The following is a 23308-nucleotide window of genomic DNA, read 5'->3' on the forward strand; positions in this document are numbered from 1 at the left end:
CGGCCACCAGGCGCTCGCATTCGAGCCCCAACCCTGGGCCTGGCTCCAGGGTGGGGCCCCGGCTGCACCATGCCGGGCGACGTCACGGTCCTTGATTTTAATCTATTCATAAAGGGCTTTTGAACTTTACATTGACTTACATTTCCTGTAGACTTATCCTAACCTTAACCATAACCACTACTTGCCTAACACCTAACCCTGAGTCCTAACCTTAAACCACGTTGCCACCCTAAAATTGATTTCCTTGTGAGGACCAGCCTCTGGTCTCAAAAAGGATGGCCGAGTCCCCACAATGTGACTGTGTTAGCACGTTTTGGTCCCCATAATATAAGTAATACAAAGGCACACACACAAGCACAAACACTTCAAGCACTGTTGTAACCTTTATCCTAACCCAACAAAGACAATTTTGTTTAATTTATTCTAAATACAAGTGCAGTGGATACTGGTTTATCCCTCAGTTACACTTTCCCAGTTCATTGGATTCAGTCCAAAAGACACAAGATGAAACCTCTGTAGTTCTCCAGTCTGTTCCATTGACACGCCACTTAAATGTACTATTGAACAGAGAGTCTAAGAAATGTAAGGCTTTATTTATGGCCCAGCATCACTGAAACACACTTAAAAGTCTTCTGTACAAATACAAACCTATTTTTAGTGAATGCACAGCTTGAACTAAATGATTGTTTGTACATCACAGGGCATCAAGGAGTATTTCATAGCTAGGCAGCACTGATCGACGTATTATCCTCAGTCTCTGCTAATCATATAAACTATCTGGGTGCATGAATGTAAGAAAGGATTAATTATAGCATGGCAGAGAATCCACAGACATTCCCATTTTTTCAATTTAACTGGATTATCATCATCTTCTTTAGTACCATGAAATTACCTAAGTTGTCCAGACACTGATACACATTTGCCAACAGACACTTGTGTGCCCTTCAGTGAGCAAGAGAGGAGAGGAGAGCCATTATCCAGCACAAGAAGATTCCACATCCATACTGTATCACTCCTCCCTTCTCCTCAGTTTTTAATCTTCCTCTGCCACCTACCTGTTTTCATTCCATTTCTGTCTCTTTCTCCCGTGAGCCTGTCTTCCTCCCTTGCTGTTTCTCTTCATCTCTCTTTATTTTCCTTTCTCCTTTTATTTTTTCCTCTTGAGTCTCTTTACTGTCCCACACAGCTGTCTGTCATTCTCTTTGCCCATCTCATCCTCACTCTCCCTCTTTGCTGTCATAATTTCTGTCTCCCGCCTCCCTTCATCCATCCTCCCACATTCATCCAGTCTTTCATTAATGAGTCCAACCTTTGTACAACCAAGCAGTGAGTGCCACAAAGATGTATATGCCCCAATCTGCAAAAAGGCAGCTTGTGTGCAGCTTTGCTCATAGAACCAATCCTGTGCTCTAGCCAGGAGTATTCAAACCTTTTGTAAGTAACTAAGTACACTAATTCAACATTCAACATCATTTCTCTTTCTCTCCCTGTCTGAATAGTGTCTCTGATGATACTATCAGCATCCTGTAGTTTTAATTTGGTTTACTGTATGTGTCCTGTGATTTGATTAAGTAACCATTTCATGGCCATTCATCAATTAGCAGCTGGATTCAAGTAAATGGCTGGGTGGAGTATACAACAAAGACTACAGGGGCTTTTTTGTCACCTTCACCCATTAATAAAACATCGAGTTACTTCACTTGGGGCAGAAACTTCAGCTGCCATTTTCCAGCTTCCCAGTCAGCTGCAAACCACCCCACTGCATTCTGGGGAGGGTCACAGTTTGATGAAGCCAACAGAACCACAGCTCCAGTAAAGAGCAGATAAGTGGTTCACAGTTCCCCAATCAAGACACTCTCCTCACCCCAGCAGCACCTAGAGATCTCATCCATGAAGATCATAAATAGAACTGGTGACTGGGACAACTCTGGCAGAGCTTGACACCCCCCGAAAACTGAATGCTAGAATATAGAAACAGGCCTGACAGCAGTTATATAATTAACATCCAAGCTTAACAATGGCACCAGTACCCCATATTCCCATAGCACCTCCCACAAAACACCCCATATGTGTACCTAAGTACAGTGCATGTGTAACTACACTTCATTACATTTCAACACTGTAACTTCAATGTTTATTGGACTAGGCTGAGAGAGAGATGGTTCCATAATTTGTGGGAAGTACTATTAAAACACCATTAAATATGTAAACTAGTCATCTGGAAAGCTAGAATCTTTCAGCCAAATAGCTGGAGGCCTAGACCTCAATACCTGGACTTTGCCCAACTTTCAGACTGACTAAGTACCTTCCCATCTTTTAGCACGGACAGGAAGACCCTCAGGAAGCCCAAGCACAGGTCCAAGCACAGGTGTGGAAAACGAAACATAAAAATTGCACTATGTTGTGTTGCCAGTCTAATATTATCTGACTGATTGCAAATACTGTGACAAGTGGTTTATCACGTTCCACATCTTGCTTTAGTGTTAGCGATTTCTGGCTCTCCTTTGTGGGAGTATGAAACCTATACAAACACCAAAGCTTGATGGTGTCACTGCAGCAGAACTCGTTTTCCAATTCCTTATTACATGCACAATCAGTCATACCATAGGCTGTATTATAAAAATGGATGGTGCACCACCACTTCCCACCACTACACCAAACCGCCAACCAGATTCTCCACAACAAAGTCTGGATGTGGATTGCTGTATTAGTCCACCAATCAAAGCCATCAAATCATCTGAAATACACCCCTTTATATGTCATCAAATAACTTGTTGAAGTCTGTTTCATCAGAAAAATGAATTGTGCTCAAATCAGTGTGATAATATCCATGTAGAATGACCAAAATTAAAACAAACTGAAAACAAAACACTTCTCCAAATGTACAAAGTTACAACAAAAATCTTATGTTCCTGCAAAATCTGCAGTTAACATCTTCAGTCAGACTACAACGGCTAGAATGTACAATTTATAAATACCACAAATTGTTCATGATACCTTCAAATTAAAATGCATTTCTGCAGAAAAACAACAACAGCACAAAATTTAAGTTTTACAGACATTCTTTCTCAGATTTGGTGAAACTGTGCACTTTAGAATATTACAAATCCAGACAGTGTCAGTATAAACTGCTACGTCTGTTTATATCCATTCCTCTCAACATGGTGGTGTTGATGAGCTTTGTGACATCCATGTTGCCATACTGAAAACACATGTCAGATCACAACCAAACTTGTATCACCAGCCCCAGTATGGTCTCTATCTAATGAGCCTGGAAACAGATGCTAACACATGGTTTTCTGAATAATAGATGTGATGGGCTGGTGGCTCCACCACTAGTCCTGCATCAGTGACCAGGGGTGGAATGGATCTGAGATACAACAACTACACGATGCATTTGCTGAGAACTAAGGCAGAGAGGAAGCCATAGTTGATCCAAAGATATCTTATTCTGTAGGTCTGTGAATCATGATGCTGCCATATACACACACTATATGCACACGCTATCTTGCATGCACACACTCGCAACCTTCTGATCCCTTGAGCCCTTAATCCAAAAATGAGTTTTGACTAAGTGGACAAGCTCCTTGATTTGAAGCATGTGCCATTTCATGCTTAGGTCCATGTGTATCTTATTTCTTTACTGACAACATGCGAGCTCATGATTGCGTCTGTGCTTTTCTCTCAGAAGGATCAGTTGCTTACAGGTTCTGTAACGAGTGCATTTCTGTTATTCCATTCCCTGGTGTTGGCAGCACACCCAGTCACTCCATATTCCACTGATCTAGTTCCTGTCATTAAGTGTCTTTTGTATTTTGTGTAGAGGAGTTCTTTCTTCCAGCTGAGAACAGAAACTGAAATCTCTTACTGGTGAGAAGTTGTTAAATAAAGCTCTGTCAATTATGTACCTGGGGAGAAAAAGACAATTCTTTGTTATAATTGACTGTTGTGGGGGGATTTAGTGTTCCTGTGTTGCACATATTCATGTTCAACTGGCAGAACAGAGAAGTGCTCAAGTAGTTGGCTGTCGCATTAATGTGTCCTTATTCAAGGTGTGTGAAAAGCTGTCAGAATGCTTTCTTAAAACTATAACACTGACAGGGCTTTGAATTCTTTATGTTATTGATCCATTTATTTATTTCCCAGGCAGTCTGTGTTATGACAACTGATGTAAGGTTAAGAAAATGACAAGAAATAATACAAATTTGGCTGAATTATGATTTGGTTTGATTGTGTAACATTATTTGGATTAACCATAAGAAGGAATATGTATGTGAGAATGAACTCCACACAGAAATAGGTGCTCTCTGATCCGTCACCTCTAGGATTAAAAAGACAATTGTGGTTTATTGCAAAATTTGGGTTTAATCTTCAGTGTTCTGATCATCAGTTCTATGAGCCGTGATAACATTGTTCCCACCGCGGTAAATTGCTGAGACCTACAGATTCTAAAGCATCACTAAAATCTCGGCAACAAGGTAAGGAAGTAAAGCTGAAGGTGATTTGCTTAATTTGCTGAAGAAACCACTGAGTGTACAAAATTATAAAAAGTAGGTCAAAGTAGAGCCAAGAAGTCTGTCGGTTAAATGGGATGGATGTTTACAGCTGTCAGTTTGGGTAATAATTTTACCATTCACGTTTGTTTTCTCTTCTAAATAAATCTGACTGTCCTAAGGGTTTGTTTACAACCTCTCTCATCTTCTGGCTGTTGATATTTATTGCCCAACTGGGCTTTATTTTAGTGAAGGTGTCATGTTATTATATCATAAACAGAACCTAAAGCCTAAATAAATAATGATGATCATTCTTCTTATTATTATTAATTTTGAAAAACACTTTTTCTTTGAGGTTTTGCCAATAAAACAACTTGGTTAAAAGTTTTTATAATCAGTAAATTATATTAGCAGTGGTGCTTGGTAGCATTTTAGCAAGACGTTCTATAACCCCACTGTACTGTATATATGTGACAGAGAAAGTTAGCGGCAAAGCAGGCAGAAGTTGGTGGAGTATACTGTAGAGAATAGTCAACTTATTATGTGCTCAGAAACATGTCTCAAAATGAATGTGGCTTCATAACCTGTTTGCCACATCAACTTGACAACAGTGACAATGTCAGTGTTTATAGTTTGTTGCCCTCAAGTTTGACAAATCTACTTATCTTGTGTACCTGTCTTTAATCATAGTATATACTGTACAGTACATAAATTAACAAATACACCTTTACACCAATACAATTTTTCTAGAGTTAGTCTGTTTAACCAGAATATTTCTCTCTCACAACCCCTTATATGGCAAAGAGAAATCCTTTCTTTGTTCAGCTAGGTATCAGTCCATCATGAATCTAAACCCACATGAATTAGTAAGCCTCAGAAAGCACCAAAACACTTTCAAGCTCCACACCCTGCTGCCCTTTCTTACAACCTAACCAGATCACCATGAATGCCAGGCAGCACATCAGAATCAACAAAAAGCAGCACGAACTCCCATAGTCCCAGATGAAACAGCCAGGTTATATACGAACAGGTTATTCATCTGTAACTCATTCCCAGCCTCAGCGGGGATCTAGCTAAACAGAATGTGTTTATCTTCAATAGCAGTAAACACAGCATACTTGATCGCCTATTTCATTTTCTAAAATGTATCGATCCCTTGATTCCCACGAGGCCATATGAGCGGGCCATCACAACTCGTTGAGGTTATTCAGTCAAAATTACGATTGATCTTATAAAGTTGACTGCAGAACACCAAGGAGAAAAGGACATTGTTTTCAGCTCAAGGAGAGCTGCTTAAGTGAGTAATATAGAGGGGAGTCATGTCATGTCAAGTGAGCACCTCAATTAGAGCTAAGCTTAGACAATCAGTGGGATCAGAGGAGAGGATGTGACTGCTCTTCTCCATTCCCTCTAGTTTGGGATGCTCTTATGGCAGCCAGCTTCTGCATGCAGTGCTGTTTCACAGAGCAGATAAGAGCTACTGGTCTTATATATCTGCAAGGACATTCCAAAGGCTATCTATATAAAGATGCACTCATTGGATCCTGTACACGCAGGCCAGGAACACACTGACAAGGGAGATCAGAGTAGCAAAGAGGAGCTACTCCAAAAAGCTGAAAAACCAGTTTTCAGCCAACGACTCCTCGTCTGTGTGGAGAAGCCTGAAAAACATCACTGGTTATAGGAACCCATACTGGCAGACAAACTGAATATGTTTTACTGTAGGTTTGAGAAGCAGAACTCCCCCCCATCACCCACCTCACCTCAGCTGCTCCCCTGATGATCACCTCCCTTCCCTCCAGCCCTCCACCCCTGAGGATCTGTGAAAAGGATGTGTGTGAACTTTTTAAGAAACAAAAGATCAGGAAGATAGCAGGCCCAGATGGGGTGACCCCCTCCTGCCCGAAAGCTTGTGCTGATCAGCTGCCCCCCTTCTTCATACAGATCTTCAACAGATCACTAGAGCTGTGTGAAGTCCCCTCCTGCTTCAAACGCTCCACCATCATCCCTGTCCCTAAGAAACCCTCCATCAGTGGACTATAGCCCTGTCACCCTGACATCTATAGTTATGAAGTTCTTTGAGAGACTGGTGTTGGCTCATTATAAGGGCATCACAGACCCCCTGCTGCCCCCTGCAGTTCGTCTACCAGGCAAAAAGGTCAGTGGACGATGCAGTGAACATGGCACTGCATTACATCCTGCAACAACTCGACTGGCCAAGGACCTATGCACGGGTCCTCTTTGTGGACTTCAGCTCAGCATTCATCACCATCATCCAAGACATCCTTCGCTCTAAACTGACCCAGCTCACTGTGTTTGCCCCCCACCTGTCAGTCAGGAAGCAACAGGTGAGGCTGGGGAAAACCACATCCAGCACCCAGAGAATCAGCACAGGGATGTGTGTTGTCCCTGCTGCTGTTCTCCCTCTACACAAACGACTGCACCTCAGAGGACCCCTGTATTATGTATTAATATCTGCATTTTTAATACATCAACTTTCCTTCCAATCTAGCTATTGCAGCCACATCATGTTAAGGAGGTGGCTCTTTATCTCTGGTGTTCAGAAATAATAAAGGAGGCTTTTCTTTATCCTTTTCACACAGGTTCAGTCAGGTGGAGTAAATGGTAAAAGGCAAAGGTAAAAATGCAGTCTTATGGAAATAACATTTTAATTCAGGTTTTTAACATTGTACCATGAATGTAAAAGGTACAAAGACTTGACCTCAGTTGACTTGATGCACAATTCATATCCTGCATGCTGTTCATTCCCTCAGTAGCTTGTGACATCTGAATCCTGTCATCTCCTGAATTTCACTCCCTAGGTCTTATATCACACACTGAATTTTACAGATGAATAAATATATGTGGTTATGTCCCATAGCCCTGCCTACTGTTACTATGCTGATAACACCATATACTCCTTTTCATTTCTGTCCCCTGACTCTAACAGTGCACATTGTAAATTACTACATTAAATGATAAGGTTGTCAATTAGCCCTGCTACAGACTGTTTAATCCAGTTCATCCATAGAAAAGAATAAAAAAGTGGCAGTATGCCGCCCTTTAACAGAGGCAGGGTGGTTAAGTACACTAGATTTGTTAAACCAGCCAGTTAGTTTTCATGCACCTCTCCTTTCGTGTCACTTGCTACAGTTAATTTTCAAGTGTGGAATGGCCTCACTGATGCCTCTTATGACTCATGGGATAAAGACAGCCACTACAGTTGTGGTCTCACCAACCATCAAGTGCCAGTGGTCACAGCTTCAGTCTGACCTGTTAACCATCCATTAGCACACTACAGTACACCACAGATTAAATGTGACTCAGAAAGAATGCCATCCAACTCCTTCTTCAGTCATAATCATTGATTTATCTCCCATTTTCACTGTAACTCCCTCCTAGCTGACTCCTTGAACTCTATTCAGCCCCTTCCATTCCTCAAGAACACTACAACATGTCAGCTTCTTATATGAGCCCATGCTACTACTACTATACATCCCCTCTCCATGGGCTGCTTGTGTCAAGTTTAGACCTTTGGTGCATTTGGCATGCACTCCCAAGTGTCCAGTCTATAGTGCAATCTCATACACCAGCACTCAGCTACTGTCAGCCACTTGTCTCACTTGTCTCTGCAGTGAATTGATCAATTGGCTCTGGCTGTTCTTCCTTCTGGCTCCCGAATAGTGAAATGACCTTTTCACTCTACTGACAGCAGTACAATCTTTTCTCATCTTCTCTTGTAAACTGAAAACATCATTATTAAAGTTTCACACATTGCTCTTCAAATAAACTTTTTTAAATAAAATATTTTTCTAAAAAAGACAGAGATAAATAAATAGGTAAATGATCTGACTTCTTTTCTCTTTCTATGTTTAGCAATTAACTCTGAATTAAACATCCATACCAAGTGAAACACCTCCTTTAAACTTTGGTTTTGGCAGAGAAACAAGATGACAATTCATCCCAGATTAAAGTTTTATGGTCCTTTGTCTGGGTTTGCCTGGTGGATCCAACTGACTGCACAGGCTCGATCAGGCTGGCAAAATAAAACACCCCAGGGATGGTAGAAAGGGATCAGCCAAGAGTAACAGGACAGCGGGTCATTACACACAACAATTGTCTTGTGGGCTCTGAAGCTACAGAGGAGAACTGCTATCAGAGAGACAAATGTGTGTGACTGTGTGCGTAGCATGGTCAGTTTAGCAGAAATGCACATGTGCATGACAGTAACTTGTTTGCACATGTTTTGTTTGTCAGTTCCCAAGCTTAACTCTACTCTTAGTTCAAACTGTGTTGCTCAATAAATGCAGCGTTGAAAAAGTCGACATTCATCCTGTATGATGCAGTAAAACATGAGGACAGGAGTTGACCCACTGGATACAAGCTCTTGCCTTTGACACCATAAGGCGAATGTTCATGTCCATTATTGATGACATTTTTTAATGATTGATTAATGATATCCATTATTTTTGCAAAAATTACTGGTTTGAAATATCTTACCAAATGTTTACTGAAAGTGCCAAATGCAGATATTGTTGGAACATAACTGAAGAACTATTAGCAAACATTTGTCAAATATATTCAAAATGAAAAATCTGTGAAATGATACACCTCCATGTACAACTATATAATATTTATAAAAGTATAGAATACTATGCTAAAATGAAATCATAAGCATACTTTACTAGTATTAGACCTGGAACCAAGCACTGTTTACAAGCAGATCACAGATCTCCATGTTTCACAAAAGACGGTTGCTCACATGCTCTTACATACTTGTGTAAATATGCTATTTATTTTTATGGGGAAAAAAAGCATATAATAAGTTTGAGAAGAAGTTTTCTCATGTTGCACAGATGCATGTCTCAGGTTTGATGTGTTTAGATTCATAATTAACCTCTCACCTGTATCTGCTTTCACATCTACATTACCTACCTTTTAAAATTTGCATCTGTATTTTATAATAAAAACTAAAAAGTGAAATTCATCTGGTGCAACAGGGAGAGTAGGGGGATTTCCAGAGGTGGTAGGTTTCACCGTCAGGGAACATTTCAGACTGGACCAATGTGGTGGAATGACAGATACTGTTGTTCAAACTGCTGGCTCGGTAACACTCATTTCAGACAGACACAACCTCAGCAAGTGAATATTAACACACACTACTAAAAGACAGTGACTTCAGCTGAACTCAGGAAACACGTACAGGAAATTTCATCATACGAGTCTGACCAGCACCAACCTCCAGACAGCCTTCACAGTGAGCTTATGGCCTTCAGCATGTTTAACAAGGAACATGAGCTGTTTCCTTTGGTCTGGCTCTCTAATTAAGCACTGACAGGGCTGTTAAACTCTCAGTGGTTCTCCTCTGCCAGAACACCACAGCTGTATCTCTTGTTGAGATACACTGATTTCAGTCTGCCTCACTCTGTCACTGCCACTGCAGGTTTAAGGATTTGTCAAGAGGATCAGCTACAACCAGAATATTTTGACTGTGGACAACAGGATGTATTTATACAGAAAAATAATAATATAGCAGGAGCACAGCAGGGGAACAGTTCAATACAGCTGTCATCAGGTTGAAAAGGAAAAAAAAAAACAGAAAATTCTTACTCTGTAGAAAATACAGAAGGGCTCAGTGTCATGGCTCTGTTAGTGCGTTGCTGCACAGGTAGTAGAGGTTAAGCTGTTATAGACACACACATGGCTGGTTGGTCAAAAGCCAGATCAAATGCATGCTACTACTATTAGGAGGAAACACAGCAGGGTGATCTTGCCTGCCAGTCAGAATGATGCTCAGACAAATTGTGACCTCCTTCTTTGTTGAATGTAGAGAGGCTGGTGAACAGGGCAGCAGCCTCCTGCTTGCTCTACTGTGAAAGGAAGAAGATAGAGAGGCAGAAATCCTGTTACAAAGAAGAGGAAAGGCTGGTGTCTCTCTTTAATCGTTCAGCAGCCAAGAGAAAGTGTATGGGCTGATACAATATTTAGAGTCAGAGGTCAATGGGAGTTATGAGCATGGCTCCCTGCAGACTTCTGTGCTCCCTTGGCAGTAACAATGTGCCTAATTAAGAGGTCTTCCTCTGTGACCTCCCCAGCAGGTTTGAGCTAAAGAGCATTATCTGTAGAGGGAAGCATCCACTCTCTATTTATTAGGAAATATTAGATGTGACAGGGCTGTTCCTCTGACTGGAAGCTCGTTATCCAAAACACTGCATTGCCTCGGGAAGCTGGCCTTAACCACATCCATTAATGGAGAGGGAAGAGAAATAGAAAAGGAATTTTTAAAAAGTCTTTGATAAAAAAAGGGGGTGGGGGTCCATGCACATTCCAACAATTGTAGTTAGGATGCCCAGAGAGACCAGTGAAAAGTTTAGTGAATAGGAGTGTAGTCTTTAGTGTGAATGCAGGTGAGCCAAGACTAAAGGGTAGGACGTGCACTGTGGAAATGACCCATTCTCCTAAATCAACGTTCTTTGAGTAAATCCTCACATGCAAGCAGACATTCAAAGACAATGCTGTCCTATACAAAGCCTTCAGAGAAGAAAGACAATAGAAACTCCCATGATTCAGGCTTGGCAGACTCTGGTCAGGCATTCAGCCTAACTCATTAGAGGTCTTTTCCAATTACACTGGAACTATCTGTGCATCCAGTGTCATGGTTATTAAAGGGCCATTGTTTAGAAAGCATTTCCTGTGCTCCAGACTTTGCCGGAGTTTATGTTTCAGAGGAACAATGGCTGCCCTACTCTGAGTGGGGTCCAGAGAAGCAGGGCTTGTGAGAACAAACCAAAAGACTCCAACACACACCAGAAGAAGATACAAGTGGAGCTAAAAACAGGAAGACTTCCATTGCTGTTGCTGATGTCCTCACACTCGGCCCAGAACCTAAGAACCCTCCCAGTTGTGTTCTCCTACAGTTTTATTGGCCTTCCTGTATGAGAAGAGGAAGGAAAGGATACATAGCAAAATCAGATCTAGAAGAAACTGTTAGGAAGAATGCGTCCACTGCAGCCATCCAGAATCACATTTAAATGAACTGGGCTGCAATTGGTTTTAGAATACAAATGAGTGAAGACAAAGACCGACAGATGAGAGGAAAACTGGAATATACAAAGATATACTAAGTGCCACAGAGACACAAATGGTCAGAAAGACTTTAATAAGAAACAGAAACGTTAGAAAATGTATAGAACATGATAAGACAGAGAAAGGTTCATTCATAATGCAAGCTAAAAGAGCATATGTGAAAGACTAAGCCTAATGGCCATCCAAGTTCTGCATTTGTGTGTACAGAGCGCACAAGTTGGTAAGTGGCTTTAAGAGCACTAGGGAAGACATCTCCCTGCCGTGTCGGGCCACTAAGAGAAACAATTGATGCATGTACTTGAAAGCACTCAGACATTTTCAGTTGGCTGTAAAATAGAAGAAATAAAGAAAGGGAGAAAAAAGAAGGGAAAGCTCAGTACTGTCCATAGCTGTCCATAGCCGCACTAGCATGTACAGGGGTTCACTGCTATAAGTCAGTGTATTGTGTTTCCCCTAAAGCCCAGCAGCATTATCCTAAATAAAGCTAAATTAACAATTCAGAATATTATTTCTCTGTCACATTAAAATACATTAGTCACATTATTAGTCACATTATTCTGAGCTGGCTTAACAGTGATTTAAAATATAATACATCAGCACAGATACTTCTGGTATTTCTGAAGGCAGCTGTGTCAACACCTTTTCAGCATCAACCAGTGAAAGTAATTTTAGCTCTGTTAGCTCTAATTTTAGTTGCATTAGCAATAAAATAAAATAAAATGTTTAAAAAAAAAGGGCTCACTTACCAGTAAGGCACAATAACAAACTACAGTACAGATAAACAAATTCACTGAAGGAGCTGATGAATAAAAAAGCAGTTAGAATGCATGTGGCCATAAAATCATTTAGTGGTAACATGACAAAAATGATCCTAGTCATGCTATTCAGTGAGATAGTTTGTGTAGCTGCAGCTGAATAAAACTTTAACATTAGTTTGCTTTGGAACATTCAGCCTCCTAATATTAGGACACTGAATCACAGCTACAAACAAACAAAAATGTCATTCCCACTTCAGCCTGTCCTTTCAGCACAGAAACCAAGGTATAGTAGAAGCCAGTGTTGGTGGTTACCTACCTGATGGGGAAAGCTGAAGTCATCTCAGTCTGTTCAGAAACCCAGCTGTTGCTTCACTTCTTTCCATCGTGTTATGGTTGGTCTTTCTCATCTTGCTCTGCTGTTTCTCACTATTTTTGACCATAGTCTTTTCTTCTTACCTGTCCTGCTCAATGTAGCTCAACATTTCCTTCAACATGTTTAGTGTCACCTTACTTTTTCTTCTTTTTAAATTTTATGGTGGCTGGCAAACTATGAAATGACTCACTACCGCCATCCGCTGCTATGGAGTGTGTCATTGCTGTTAGGCCAGAGCCTCTGCTCACACCTTGTTGCCATGTCTCAGCTGACACAACCAGAAAGTGATTTCACCCAGATAGCATTTAATGACCAAAACAAAACTAAGAAGTGTGGCACACTGATTTATTGCTTGGGAATCTGGCTTTTAATTTTATTAGAAAGACTGTGTACATTTAAAAGTTCACAGTCTCATCATGTGACCAGAGAATAGTTTAAGAATCTGTTGAGGATAATCTCAATACATCATCTCTCCTGAAGTCTGAGTATTGATATTCACAATATGTTCATTTTAAAATTAAAATAACTGGACACAAAATTTACTTGAAACATTCATCTAGATGCCAGCTCTTTTACATAGCAGTAGTCTAATAACAGTAGTCTACATTTGTATAATATTGTGGAGAAAGTTGTGCATGTGTTTATAATACATATGTAGTGGCACGTGCTTGTGTGACTGGGACGAAATAGGGGAAGAGTGTAATCACTGTTTGAGTCATTTTTACAATATCATTGTGTCTAAATAAATTTTGTGCAATAGTAAAACTTGTATGCATTATTTATATTTTTAGATGTGATATATATAAAAAAGCATTGACAAAGCTCCATTTGGGTATGAGTTTTACATTTCACTTGGTAATAGACTCTATTTAGGTGCCCCTGATGGGGATTGTTTGTGTGACTGGGGTTATAGATGAGGAAAGGAGTGTTCTTGTAAGTTTCCATTGAGAAAATCAATTTGTTCAAGTGTTTTGGGATTTAAACAGTTTCTGCCACATTTCGCTGGCCTTGACCACCAGGGCCTCATCAAGCTTCTGTTCTTTTTCTTATTGAAATAAGCTAGTTAACAAATGAATTGGATTAGTGTTATATTTGCATTTAGATTATTATTAGATGTATATTATCTAGAAATAAAGATGGTTTATATACTATAAGCATTGTTATAATAAAGCCAAAGAAGCCACAAGCATTTTAACAACAAAAATACACAAAAATTACTATGAAAAAATAAATGAAACAAAGATCGACAAACAAAACATGCATACCTTCTGTAGGTATATCAAATTTTTCAGATTGTCCCTCATTAGGCCCTTCACTGAAATCTTCAGGATGCTTAGCATGCAGGTGTCTTAGCACTGAAGTGCTGTTGGAAATGGCAGATGTTGGTTACAAGTGGTTCATTTCACTCAATTGTGTCAAAATGCTCCCACACAAGCGATATCATTCTACTTCTTGATTCCTTCATCTTCCAAATCAGTTTCTCCATATATCTCATATGTTTGTCTATATCTTCTACACAAATAGACACAAACTCTAGCCATTTTCATTCCACGGTGAGATGTGGCACGTCTGGTGATCTGCATGTAACCAGAATCACTGACTGAGGATCAGAGGAGTGGACCTATTTAATTATTCAGCTAGTTCAACTTTCAGCTGACTCAGGATCAGTAGTTGCATACAGTTTTCCATCCATTTGACCCTTCGAAACATTTTATGAAACAATGTGTATATACTGTGGTGATGGCCTTTTCTCTCTGAAAATCTAGTACAGCACTGGCTTATGATTACAAAGCCAAAATGTGGTCTAACTACATTTGCTGGATGTGAAACTGATGACAACAAATAAGACGGAAAATAAGAACCTAATGTAACACTAGTGAGGGGTATATTTTCCTTTATCTCACATCTGGAAATGCTTTCTGCATGGCATACATACTGTACATGTCCCACACTGCCTTTCTTCTTACTTTCTTTTTTCCTACTCCTTGTCTCTTTCTCTGTCTTTAGTTGTAAATAAATAAAGGTAAATCAATTCCTTAACAGAATTCTATGCAGTCTCAAGTGAAATTAGGTTGCAATGCAATCAGCAGTCCTTTCTGTAATCAGGGTAAACAATGGCACAGGAATGCAGCTTTTAATGCTCTTACTCAGTGTTGTTGAAAATTGTTGTCTGCATCCTTTCCAAAATAGTGTACATAAAATTTGGTTCATGTGTCTGGGTAACACATTGAGAAAGAAGAAGGTCATGGCGATGATAAAGTCGGTGCTTTGATGTGGTGGTTTATATCCCATATTCCTACAGCATCATGTGAATAATTTTTCTGAGGACATTACATAAACTTTGTAGAACCCCAAGCAGTGTGCAGCCGAACTGCAAGTTTGTCTGTCTCATTATGTGTCCACGGTGTATGTGGAATAGTGGCATATCAACGTTTATGGCAGCTCATTATGACCAAAACAAACTGTAAAGTACTAATGTGTTATAACCTATATGTCTTATCAGTGCTGACAAGTAATTAAGTACATTACTGTACTTAATTAAATGCCATACAAGTAAAATATTTATTTACTGAGTATTCTAACTACATTTAAAAGAAAATATGAAATATTGTATGTTTTACGTACTTTATTTATTTGACAACCAAGTCAATAGTTATCTTGCAGATTGATTTTACATCAAAAATCATTTATTATAACATGAACTGTTGACAAATATATGTTTTTTTCCTCAAACATTTTTGTTTTGTGAGCCCTGTGAGTTGTTAACAGTTTCACCAAAGAAAGATTTTCCCTAAGTGTCCATGATTTCACTCTCTCTTTCTCTCTCTCACACAAAATACTTGAGAAACGACCAAACCAATGGTCACCCATCAATCATCTTATGATGTCTCAAATTCATCTGGTCAACCTAACAAGGCACCCCCACCACTAAACTGGAAACCACTAGATCACCAACCTGCATATAAAGTAATTAAATCTAGCTGTAGCTCCACATTTTCCTGTTACAACAGTAAAATTCAGCCTACATTTGACAAATCAGTATTAACACTCCAACAATGTCAAAACAAGTAGTTTTGCACAACACCCAGAAAATGAACCTTTTTGAAAACACTGTGATGATGTGCCATGATATAATGCTTAATTACAGTGTCAGTGGTTGAACTCCCAGCCAAGAGACCTTTGTTGCATGTCATAACCCTCTCTATCCCCCATGTGTTCCTGTCTGTATCTCTACCAAGCGGGTAGATAGGTTTCACTCAGTTATCTGGAATTGCTGGTGTGGATGTAAAACCTCTGACAACAGGGTGGCCATGGCCCAAATCAGAGCCCAGCTCAAAAAGGAAGGTAATTATGGGAGTTCAATGGATGGTAATCTTATTGTCAATAATAGTGTGGCCCTTTAATGAAAACAGTAACAAAATTAGATGATGTTTTTTAACAAATAACTGCTTTTAGTCTGAGCAAGAACACGAGAAACTAATCACCTTCAAATTGTTTTTATTGTGCTGGCCTAACAGCCTACCATATATTCACTGACAGCATTTAAAAACAGCAATTCTCATCAGCAAACAGTAGACTACAATTTGCTTCATCTTCTCCCTGCAAGCATTACCGGCACCAAATATTCTCCAAGGTAAACACTAGCATTCGGTTTGACTCCTGCATCAATGCCTTTCTCTAGTGAATAGGACTGAAAATCTCTTCAGTATCTCTCAAGAAGTTTCAGTTTTTCTGTGGCAGCTGGAGAGTGCTGGTCGGCAGAGAGAAACTGTTTCCCTAGTATCTTTGAAGTGTCTCACATGTGAAGGCATGGATGGTGAACAAGGAGAGTGCATCTGAAAAGGATACTTTTTCACACCTTTAAATTAACCAAAGATCAAATGCTGCCTGAATAAAATTTATCCTGTGCTTGTTTTCTTGTACAATGTGGATAAACAGCAAGCAAAGACTGAAAGAAGCAAATCTCCAGTGTTCTTTCTGCTCATCGACTGAACACTGTTTCACCTTTCTGAAACTAGGACCTCTGCCAAAACCACTGAAATGTAAATTCTGCCCAGAAAACAAAAAGCTGTTGACTGGCTTGGCCCTTTCAAAAGTCCTGTTTGCTAAAAGTGAGACTATTGGATAATCTCTTGTGGAGATTTTTCAATAATCTACTTAGCTTTGATATGAAATAGACAAAATCTTTTTATTGTATAGTAACTATATTGTACAGTATCTTTATATGTAATTATTTAAGGATTGCTTAAAACTATAAAAAGTTTTGAGCAAAGTTTTATCCCCATTGTTATGAAATAACAGTGAACAATGGGGCAATTTAGTAATTCATCCAATAATAATAATAATAATAATGTGTTAGTGAGTTATAAAGATGCTGGTAGGTGCAATTTGTTATGTTTGGACTAACTGACCCAGTTTCCAGTCTGTGCTAAGCTAGGTTAGCTAGCTGGAGGCTGCAGCTTCATATTTACTGTGCAGCATGGATCTTCTCACCTAACTCTAGGCAAGGACCCATTCTATTATGAATGAATGAATATAATTAATATAATTGAATATAATTAATATGAAATTACAGTATCAACAAAATTGTATATTTGATAAGGTAAATGAATGCAAATGTAACTGTGATGAACTGAAGGAATGTTATGCATGCTCATTACAGCAGGTAAATACTGTATATATACACCAAAAACAAACATTTTAAGCTTCACAAACAGATGTTAAGAAGGAAGTGTTGCACTGAATTTCATACAATTGTACAGGTGCATCTAATAACATGGCCGGTGAGTGTTTATTTACAGTATACTGAACATACTGTGCTTAATATATTTGATTTTTTAAATATCTAGATCAAAAGCAGTCACCTATTTAGCATGTTTGACATGTTCTGTCCAGTGCCACATGCAATAAAACCAGTCCATCAGAATCTGAGGTAGTAGCATTGGATGATGACATTTGGTCAGAGACAGCTGCAGTTTGCATTCAGCCTGCTGAAAAGCTAGACAAGCGAGTTGTAATGATGACAGCTGTAACTGTGGACAATAGCCGCTAACTGTACAGCACCAGTGGAGCCAAGATTAGATCACAGGGTTCAGAACACAATTGAAGTTAAAGTAATTATACTGCACAATCAAGTATACAGTATCAGTGATGACAGTCCTCCAAATTTCTTATTCAAAGATAAGAATGGTTTTTGACTTAGAATCTTGGCACACACTCATTTTCTACCTATATTGTGGTTTTCTGTCTATTTTCTGATTCTTCCATCTGGAGAGCAGATCTCTTGATGTTCAGGTCCCAGGGGCTATTATCCTGTTGTTGTTGCAGGGAGACAGGGAAGTGATGTGACACAATACAGAAAATGGAAAACCTGATGTGTATTTGAGAGCGTTGTACAGTTTGTCACACTGTTAACAGTAAAGTACATAATCTACACAACTGTCTGTGCCTCCACAAATCTTTGAATGAATGATTTTTAACAGCATAAATTGGTCACTATAGTGTTGTGCATATCACCACAGCTGCATATTCCAGTCTTACATATTTGAGGCTTATTTGATAAATGCTCTGTTGTAGCTCTTATCAAGAAATGAAAGCTTTTCTTTTTTTAACCATAGCCTTCACAGAACAGGAATAGATGATCAAAGTACAGTTCAGCTCACTGAGTGGACAATGGGCCTGTTTCCCAGTGCAGTTTAGATCTGCACTGGGACAGAAAATCATCATGTTTTGATTCAGATATGGTCTCTGTCTCTGTCTGTATTCATCCGCTCATTCAACACAAAAAAAATGTGTCAGAGAAAGACAGAAATAAAATAGACAACTAGAGGAGGGAGTGTGCGGAAGAAAGATTAGGTGATCAAACAAACAAAGCTAAACTGAAACTGAGAGAAACTGACCAGAAGAACCGAGCAGGCCCGTGTCCAGTTGCACTGGTGACATAAATGCCAAAAACGACGTGATGCAAGATACAGTATGTCCTGCAAGCACAAGAGTGATCGTGGTAACTTTTGAACATACTGTATACGCATGACCTTTCATGGCACACTGGCACTTCTCATGCACTCAGTCCATTTTAAAATGTGCAGGGTTGTGTAAACCCATTAACAGAAGCAGACTACAATTTACACTGATCACAAAAGCGCTGGCAACCCACCGATATACTGTATGCAGCACATCGCACCAACACGCCCACACACACACAAAGAGAAGGTATTTACTGATCTTACAGCACTGACCTTGGATTCATGTGCTTTAATGGTTAAACTACTGTAGCAGCTGGGTAGATTTTTAAAAACCTTTATGACATAAAATTGACACTGTGTAGCAGGTGAGTGCATGTTAAATGCAATGGCCCTTTCAGCTGAACCTATCATGAAAGCATAGCCAGGGCACCATGCTGAATGTAGAAAATGCAATAAGGATGGTAATCACATTAACTAGGTCTGATGGGAGTCATGAAGAAGCCTGTCCTCCCTGTTCAGTGTGACTGGGACAGACTTTAAACCACCAGCTATACCAGCTACAAGACAGAGGGCACCTTTGCCCGAGACAAAGACATAGTGGTCTAATTAAGTCCAATGGCAACAATGCAGAGAGGAATTTAAAAGTCTCACACTCACAGTCTCACCACTGGTAAACAGAATGTAGCATCAGACAGACGGTTTATGAAATAAATAGATAGCTAGAGAAACACAGAGGAAATCTCAGCATCTGTCTCATCCTAGACGTTGTTTACCGCTGGGACAGTCTGCTCTCTTTCTTCTTGCCACATCTTAATTAGACCACTGTGTATCTGTCTGGGTCTGTGGCCAAGGTGCCCTGAGCCCTCACTCCATGTGCAATAGCTCTTCTAGTTGGCGGTCAGATCACATCTCTCAAAGACGCTTTAGCTTGAAATCTATAGGAGCCATTACCTGTGATTACATTTACGTACAGCTATATTTCTTCAAAATGAAACATCAAATAGCCACGGACTGGAGATAATATGATAGATCAACATCATGTCAGATCATGTCACCTGAGTTAAATTAGTTCACTTTAGGATCAATACTTACCCACAAACATATTAACCTAAGGACTAAATCATCTTTATATTTGGCTATAAAGTAATAAATATAGAGCATTATTATTTTCAATAAACACAAACTGCATCATGGAATGGGACCCTTCCTCTTTATTGCCAACATTTTTTATTCCCCCTGCCATTTCCTCACATGTGTCACTGTATTATGATGCATTCAGGTCCTGTAAAACAAACAAATCACTCCCCTGTCCTCATGTTTCTCTCTAACTACTTTCCTGAGTCACTTTTGCCTTCCCTGTTTACTCTCCCATTTTACTTTCGATGCCTCTCTCGCACACACACACACACACACTGAGTCTCTCCCTGCCAGTATGAGTTAATGAAATTGCAAATTCCAGGCAGCAATTTAGTTTTGAATCAATCAGAGCAGATGTGATGAGCTCCATTTGATTATATATAAAATTGTGATTTGGCTGCAGCCTTGTGGTTATTATAGTCACCACTGATGGGGGTATGAGCAAGCAAGACAGAAGTAGCTATTCACATGACTTGTTTGCTTTTCTTGATGGGCTATTGGCACTAATGTATCAGGGTAGTAGTGTTTACAGTACTGTGAGTCTAAAGGCTTTTTGAAGCCTGTTAAGGTCTTCTAAATATACAGCATCAGATCTTAATAATAGAATGAAAAAATAATATGTATATGACCTTAGCATTTGCTTCTAGCTACCTGATCATTATATCTCTTTCTAGCAGCTACTGTAAATGCTCCGCTATGCTCAATAGCTAGTCACTAACTTTGCCTGTCTGTGGGAAAATGATGAAGATGTTGACACTAAAACCAGACCTGTACACTCTGTAGGGCTGAACTGCTGAGTCAGATGATTTTCTGTGAATTTGTCACTTGATCCAATGTTAATTTAAAAATTACTGATCATAGCTATTGTAGCAATGCAACCTTTGTTTACTTTTAGCTTAACTGCTAGCAAACATTTCTATAATAAATACTTTTGCAGTGGATCCCTGTGATTACACTGTTGCCTGGACGTTCAGTACAATACTGAGGTCTTATAGTATTTAAAAGGATACCTTCCATTTGAAACACTTACTTTTCATATGTATAATATTTTATTCCTGATGTCCTGAAGTAGATAATTAAATCATTCTGCAACTCCAGCTCATACAAAATAAAATACTTCTTGTTGTTTACAGGCGTTATTAAACGGTACTTGAGTATCAGTGGACTCAATCTGTAGGGTTTCTGTATATTGTGTGCTGCAGATACACTAGCGTGACCACTAGTATATCTGCAGCCTTTTTCTCATCTCTTTTTGACTTATATGGGGCAAGAGGGCTGAATGTTACACAAGCTTCATACATGCTGATACATACATACATGCTTTGATAATACAGATAAAAGGCAAAAAATTTAATATATGTGTCTTTTCATATGCTCCAGATTGGTCAGATGAAACGAATTTTTGACCCGTGTATCGCAATGTACATTATCATGAAAGGGCCCTTGCTGATAGGAGGAAGAAATGCAAACAAAATATTATTTATATTATATGGGCTCATAAACTTACTATGAAGTTTTTTATCTACCAGTTTGGTGCAGTCATACGCTAAAAGACAATGAAATAAATAATGTTTAACTATGTGAAGAAGGCCTGGATCACCTATTTACTGTATGTAGTACAACACCATTGTGAAATAAAGCTATCATGCAAAGTTCTTCATCTTTTCCACTGCTTGAGGGGGGGGATGGGTGAAGTCCCATGCAGGCAGGTTCACGTCATCTTGTGAGAAACTATTCCTCTGTTGGTACAATTAACCTTATGTGAAATTAGTGAGCATGAGCACAGTGCTATACTGTCCATTTGTCCCTTAACCTTCCCCAAGCTGTACTGCTGAGAAATGACTTATACTTGACTGAGTCCAGCATATAAATGAATCCAATAATGGCTCACAGATTTCTTATTTATGTGCTAGTTGTTCCTCTTTGCTATTAATAAAGCAGTTTTTCATCTCTGTAAAATATTAATGATTGCAGCTGATGACTTGTCTATATATTGTACTAGGAGTAATAAGAAACATTGTACTACTCATAAAATGATCAATTTGTGATAATGCAAGATCACCCTTAAAAAGGGACCAAGTTAACATAAAGCAGTTCTTTATAGTAATGCCATAGGGGGATCTCAAAGATAAAAGTCTTGGACCTTCAGAGAACACTTAATTAAATGCAGTAAAGAATGTGAGACATACTACAGCAAATTACACAAAACAAACTAGAATAACCGCTTCATGGCTGTATGCCTCCGCCAACCAGTCCACTAACTTTACCATGATCCTGGATAAAGAACCAGCTTCCAGGTGCCTCTAACAGACGCAAGCACCTTGACCTCCTCTCCAGACAAACATGTAGTAGGACAGATGAGTGACATGAACCTGTTTTAAATGACTTGTTAGTGGACTTACTCTAAAATGCTTCAGAACAACTCAACAGTTATCCAAAAGACCAGTGTGAAATCAATAAAGGACCTTCCAGCTTGCCCTGAAGAACCCTTATACAAAGGAAATGCTATTGTCCAGCTTCCAACCCTTTTGACCTTTACTTTAAGGTGTTCAGCTGTGCCCCTTCAAAATTGAGAAACATGAAGAAAAGTAAAGTGAGGGCTCTAAATTTACAAGCAGAACTTTCAGCTTTAAAGTGGTCAGGGTTGCTGTTTACCTATTGCACTGTATATCTGTCTAGAGTAATACTGTCTCAGTGGGTGAGACATGGCACTACATGACATGCAGTAGCCTTCGGGCTTTGTCACCTGGCGGGAGGCACAAATCTCTTCTTCCACCCCGCAACAATTCCCACACACCACAGAGTCTCTGTGACTATGCAATGTTTGGTCAAGGGGTGTATTGTAAGGATCCTGGTGGTCATGTTCCATCCTATTAATTGATGTTACTGCTTAAGTTGGTACAATTTGTATGATCAACTATAAGAAAACATCTTCCTACTCTGTATTACAGCATTCCTGTCCACCAGCTACACAAAGTGTTATGTAATCTAATACAAGACTTAATATTGAGGTGAATCAACACCTCTCAGACTCTCAAACAAAATTCAGTTCCTTATTTGTTTGGTGTTCATGTTGATGCGCCCATTGTTGCAGTTGCCAGATGAGACAGTAGTTTCACCCTTTTACATAAGGCTCTTGTGAAATAAATTTAGGTCAATAAAACACAATCCAACACAAACTGTGTAGCACTCTTTGGGCAATCAGATTAAATACAGAAACTGTGTTCAGTCTGAGGGCCACAATGGGAACAGAATTCAGAAGGTAAACATTGAAAGGGGGCTGGATTGTTGGAAAACAGCTTTTTGATGGTTTTACTTATTTAATAAAGGTCAGTACACGTTCAAGGTTGGTCTTTCACCTCACACATTAAACACGCATTAAGGTAGCAGGTGGACAGATTGAGATGTGGCATAGTTTTCACAGTACTGCAGTCAACAGCAATAATCAATAGTAATCATTTTGTAACAGTCAAGCTACAAAGGTTTTTTGTTTGA

At 39.4% G+C, this 23308-nt stretch overlaps 1 protein-coding gene across 1 annotated transcript in view; it reads right to left on the minus strand.

The window, feature by feature from the left end:
- The window catches only part of LOC109965663 (matrix metalloproteinase-17), a 101751-nt gene extending 88933 nt beyond the window's left edge, over positions 1-12818 (minus strand). Inside the window, exon 1 of the mRNA XM_020609873.1 lies at positions 12654-12818. The gene's annotated coding sequence lies outside the window, so the exon portion shown is untranslated. The remainder of the gene's footprint in view (positions 1-12653) is intronic.
- Between the last annotated feature and the right edge of the window lie 10490 nt (positions 12819-23308).

The sequence above is a fragment of the Monopterus albus genome, unplaced genomic scaffold (genome assembly GCF_001952655.1).
Source record: "Monopterus albus unplaced genomic scaffold, M_albus_1.0 scaffold102.1, whole genome shotgun sequence".
NCBI classification, from domain to species: Eukaryota; Metazoa; Chordata; class Actinopteri; order Synbranchiformes; family Synbranchidae; genus Monopterus; species Monopterus albus.